The 6,000-nt window shown below is 43.5% G+C and overlaps 1 protein-coding gene across 7 annotated transcripts in view; it reads left to right on the top strand.

Moving 5' to 3' along the window:
• TMEM129 (transmembrane protein 129, E3 ubiquitin ligase) overlaps window positions 1-6,000 on the top strand; it is a 62,754-nt gene that overhangs the window by 47,089 nt on the left and 9,665 nt on the right. The window lies entirely within an intron of this gene.

Below are 6,000 nucleotides of genomic sequence, written 5' to 3'. Positions count from 1 at the left end.
GTTCCAAAACATCCACCAGCAACATCAAGGACGGTGGTCTTGAAGGCACTCCACAACTCTTCAGTGTTCCCCCAAAACACCCAGACCCCCAAATCCCCACTCAGCCTGTTCACAAACTCCTCAGCTACCCTCTCATCCTTGAGCTTGCCAATATCCAGCCTAGGCTGGGATGGTACGATTCTCCCGGATTTAAGCTGTAACTTCAGAGTTGCTACAACAAACTTCTCATCAGTATTGAGGAACTGAGCACTCCGGTAGACCCTGCAGCTCTGGATCATCCTCCAGCGACCGTCAATAAGTACACATCAACCTCCTTTTCCACACCACCAGCGTTGGAATACCAAGTCCAGCGATGAGCCTGTGGGCGCTGAAGCCATGAACCAGCCACCCTAAGTCCATAACTTGCAAAATCAAGGAACTTGGTACTCTTCTGGTTCATAGTTCCAGACCCATGGGGACCAACACATGTCTCGTAACCATCCCTCTCAGTTCTAGTCGATGCATTGAAATCCCCCAAAAGTAGAAGAGTATCTCGTCTGGGGAACTGATCAACCACAGACTCGAGCGTGGCGTAGAATGTGTCCTTCACGGTGAGATCACCCGCCTCAGTCGGAGCAAATAAAGAGACCAGGGAAATGACACCCAAGTCGTGACGAATCCTTCGTCTCATAATATGCTCGTTGACCGGTCAATTATCATGAGTCAGCTTATTGGACACAGCGACAGCAACTCCTTGGGCATGATAACCATCAGAGCAACCAGATCAGTGGTAGGTGTAACCACCCATCATAATCTCACCACTGAGTGCTGTAAACCTCAGAGAGTGCTGCAATTCCGATGTCCAAACGCTGGAGCTCAGATGATAGCAGGGACAGGTGATCATCCTCTCTTCGGGGTGGGACATTCCAGGCACCCACCCTAAGGGACCCCAGGTTAACCCGAGGAGACCGCCGTCTGGTGTATGACCCCTCAGCACCACCCCGACACACCATCGCAATCCAACCCAGGAAGGTTACCCCAAGCTTTTTGTGTCATCAAAGAATGGGGTCCCGAAGGCTTTGCCCCAATCCCATCATCCGTTGAGCTGCCCTGCGAAGGGCAGCAGCACAGGAGGTACTCCCACGGAGTGGATTTTCAATTTTCTTTCCAGTTTTCTTGTATTTTGTAGCATGAAGGGTTTTGCAGTGGCCAGAGTGTAAATCCAACGTTATAAAAAAAAAAGTAGCCCAACTGCAGGACGTCCGCAGACACAGTTGAGCACTAGCTATGGATGGCCATTGGCTCACAAGGATCCCCTCCGCCCTTTGACAGGTTTTGTTCTTCATCCTGTTGGGTGTCCATATCACCAAGAAACTTGTTGGGGGAGACGGATTAGTCACCGACAACCTGACCATAGAACAGGTTAGTGCAAGTTTACATGGTACCTGCAGCAAGTCACAGATCTGATCTGATCTAATCTGACCTGACCTGACAATACCCTGAGTTCAGTTTGTCCCGAGCCACTCTCTTTAAACAAAACGATCTATTTTTAGAAATAAAAATGTTTTTTTATTCGTTTTTTTTTTCCGCATCATGTAGCATTTTTATTTCGCTTAGGTAGTTAGTTGGTTTGAGACGGCAACCGCTCAGGGTAGTACTCCCGTTCTGACTTGGGAGTGTCAAAGTGGTGCCCGGAACCATCTTGCACTCTCCGTGTCAGGCTTGCTGATCTTACTTTCTGTCTCACTCAAACTATAGCTACCGGGCTAGCTTTAATATCTCTTTCTTACAAACAAACATCATATACCTTTCTTACTCACTCATTTTCAATCCTCACTTTACATTCTCCCTTTCATTTTCTAGATTTAAGGGCTGGTCTCGATGAGGACGAATGTCTGTGACTGGAGCGTTCGAAATCAATAAATAAATAAGTAGTCATTGAGTGGTACTTACGAAATCGTCAACTTGACCTCTGACCTTGTCTAATAAAAGCTGTCTCGAGAGAAGGTAGCGACGCAAACCAGAAGTTTCTACGATGATTCTGTAGCAAACCATCAAAAATCGTAACGTCGACCGAAGCAACAATCTCCATTTCTCGACGCAATTACTTAATATTATTTTATCAGTCACAAAACCATAATATTCGGCCATCCACCAACAATCTTTACATAATCCGACGGCTTAGCGAGTCAGGCATGCGACGATAACCTTTATTGGGATAAAAAATGACTTTTAAACACCATCTTTATCGAAAACACCGTCAGCGCGCACACACAAAACCTTTACGTGACTCAACGACGCGTCTGCTCGAGCGCGCTGCACCACGCGACAAGCCATGACGCAGCAAGTGAAATATTTTTTATACAATCTTAAAACGTCTCCAAAACATCCGTTTTTTTTTACCAGAATTTCGACAACCAAGTGTTAAGTGTCCTAAGCGATCGCAAAAACCGAAGACAAAATTAAAATTCAAGTTAAAACGAACTCGTAACGTCGACCGAAGCAAAAATACTCCATTTCTTCACATGAATTTACGGAATTATGTTTGACCTCACTGTGACCTTGACCTTTGACCGATTTTGACCAAAATCTAATCAGCGCTGGCCATCACCCTCCTGATTCACGTGGTGTAATTTGACATTGGCAGCTTCTTCCGCTCTCGAGTTATCGTGCCTACAAACAAACACACAAACACACAAACACACAAACAAGCAGTCATAGACTGGTACTTACGAAATCATCAACTTGACCTCTAACCTTGTCTAATAAAAGCTGTCTCTTGAGAAGGTAGCGATGCAAACCAGAAGTTTCTACGATGATTCTGTATCAAACCATCAAAAATCGTAACGTCGACCGAAGCAAAAATCTCCATTTCTCAATGCAATTATACCTTAACGTAACTCAACGACGCGTCTGCTCGAGCGCACTGCATCATGGGACGACCCGTGACGCGTCGAGTGAAATTTTTTTATACAATCTTAAAAGGTCTCAAAAACATCCGATTTTTACCAGAATTTCGACAAACGAGTTTTAAGCGTCCTAAGCGATCACAAAAACCGAAGACAAAATTAAAATCGAAGTTAAAACGAACTCGTAACGTCGAGCGAAGCAAAAATACTCCATTTCTCCACGTGAATTTACGGAATTATGTTTGACCTCACTGTGACCTTGACCTTTGACCGATTTTGACCAAAATCTAATGAGCACTAGCCATCACCCTCCTGAATCACGTGGTGTAATTTGACATTGGTAGCTTCTTCCGTTCTCGAGTTATCGTGCCTAAAAACAAACAAACAAACAAACAAGCAGTCATAGACTGGTACTTACGAAATCGTCAACTTGACCTCTGACCTTGTCTAATAAAAGCTGTCTCGCGAGAAGGTAGCGACGCAAACCAGAAGTTTCTACGATGATTCTGTACCAAACCATCAAAAATCGTAATGTCGACCGAAGCAAAAATCTCCATTTCTCCACGCAATTATTTAATATTATTTTATCAGTCACAAAACCGTAATATTCGGCCATCCACCAACAATCTTTACATAATCCGATGGCTTAGCGAGTCAGGCATGCGACGATAACCTTTATTGGGATAAAAAATGACTTTTAAACATCATCATTATCGAAAACACCGTCAGCGCGCACACGCAAAACCATAACGTGACTCAACGACGCGTCTGCTCGAGCGCGCTGCACCACGCGACGAGCCGTGCCGCAGCAAGTGAAATATTTTTTATACAATCTTAAAACGTCTCCAAAACATCCGTTTTTTTTACCAGAATTTCGACAACCGAGTGTTAAGCGTCCTAAGCGATCGCAAAAACCGAAGACAAAATTAAAATCGAAGTTAAAACGAAATCGTAACGTTGACCGAAGCAAAAATACTCCCTTTCTCCACATGGATTTACGGAATTATGTTTGACCTCACTGTGACCTTGACCTTTGACCGATTTTGACCAAAATCTAATCAGCGCTAGCCATCACCCTCCTGAATCACGTGGTGTAATTTGACATTGGTAGTTTCTTCCATTCTCGAGTTATCGTGCCTACAAACAAACAAACAAACAAACACACAAACAGTCATAGACTGGTACTTATGAAATCGTCAACTTGACCTCTCACCTTGTCGAATAAAAGCTGTCTCTCGAGAAGGTAGCGACGCAAACCAGAAGTTTTTACGATGATTCTGTACCAAACCATCAAAAATCGTAATGTCGACCGAAGCAAAAATCTCCATTTCTCGACGGAATTATTTAATATTATTTTATAAAAGTCACAAAACCGTAGTATTCGGCTATCCACCAACAATCTTTACATAATCCGACGGCTTAGCGAGTCAGGCATGCGACAATAACCTTTATTGGGATAAAAAATGACTTTTAAACACTATCTTTATCGAAAACACCCTCAGCGCGCACACGGAAAACCTTTACGTGATCAACGATGCCTCTGCTCGAGCGCGCTGCACCACGTGACGACCCGTGACGCGGCGAGTGAAATATTTTTTACACAATCTTAAAACGTCTCCAAAACATCCGATTTTTACCAGAATTTCGACAACCGAGTTTTAAGCGTCCTAAGCAATTGAAAAAAATCGAAGTGAAAACGAACTCGTAACGTCGAGCGAAGCAAAAATACTCCATTTCTCCACATGAATTTACGGAATTATATTTGACCTCACTGTGACCTTGACCTTTGACCGATTTTGACCAAAATCTAATCAGCGCTAGCCATCACCCTCCTGAATCACGTGGTGTAATTTGACATTGGTAGCTTCTTCCGTTCTCGAGTTATCGTGCCTACACACAAACACACACACAAACAAACACACAAACACACAAAGAAGCAGTCATAGACTGGTACTTACGAAATCGTCAACTTGACCTCTGACCTTGTCTCATAAAAGCTGTCTCTGGAGAAGGTAGCAACGCAAACCAGAAGTTTCTACGATGATTCTGTACCAAACCATCAAAAATTGAATTTTTGACCTCACTGTGACCTTGACCTTTGACCGATTTTGACCAAAATCTAATCAGTGCTCGCCATCACCCTCCTGAATCATGTGGTGTAATTTGACATTGATAGCTTCTTCTGTTCTCGAATTATTGTGCTTTCAAACAAACAAACAAACAAACAAACAAACAAACAAACAAACAAACAGAGGATGGAAGTCATCAATATACTTACGAAATCTAAACACACAAACAGAGGATGGAAGTCATCAATATACTTACGAAATCTAAACACACAAACAGAGGATGGAAGTCATCAATATACTTACGAAATATTTAGATTTCGTTCGTAATAAATGTGGTAAGGGCTGGCAGGTTGGCTGGTACATGCACTCATCTATGAGCTGTCTTGCTTGGGTTGGAATCCCGAACCAGCGTTAAACTGCGATCCTGGTGTTTCACACGCAAGGTGATCAATCGATGTGTGTGCCGTCCCTCAGATGGACACTAAACTGGGAGTCCCATGTGCTATCAATAGTTACTGGACGTTAAGCATCCCACGGTGTCCTTTGTGAAGAGTAGGCGAGCTATCGCCAGCACCCTTAAGAAATTACAAATTACCTCTGTACATAATAAATAGACAGCCTGTTGTTAAAGTTGAACAGATGGTCCCTGTGTAATTTATTTTTCCTCTGCACGCTAGTATTTAAACTAGCTGGGGTACCTGGCATTGTGCTAGTGAAAAAGAACATGAACAAAGATTTATGTCAACTAACTTTTACCAGGTTTAGGAGTGGAGAAATACATGAAAATAAATATCATGAAAATGAAGTCCTGTGAATTGCAAAAATATGAAGAATGGCAGGGACCAGTTCCCACAATGTAAAATGTGACTTCAAGTCAACTCTCTCCCCCTCCCAAACCCCAAGTCCTCAACCTCCACTCCCAAACCCCAAGTCCTCAACCTCCACTCCCAAACCCCAAGTCCTCAACCTCCACTCCCAAACCCCAAGTCCTCAACCTCCCCTCCCAAATCCCAAGTCCTCAACCTCCACTCCCAAACCCCAAG

The sequence above is a fragment of the Eptatretus burgeri genome, chromosome 12 (assembly GCF_056783735.1).
Source record: "Eptatretus burgeri isolate ZD-2024b chromosome 12, Ebu_testis_v1, whole genome shotgun sequence".
Taxonomy (NCBI): domain Eukaryota; kingdom Metazoa; phylum Chordata; class Myxini; order Myxiniformes; family Myxinidae; genus Eptatretus; species Eptatretus burgeri.
The sequence above is the reverse complement of the archived record's forward strand: the minus strand, read 5'-3'. Positions and strand labels throughout refer to the sequence as shown.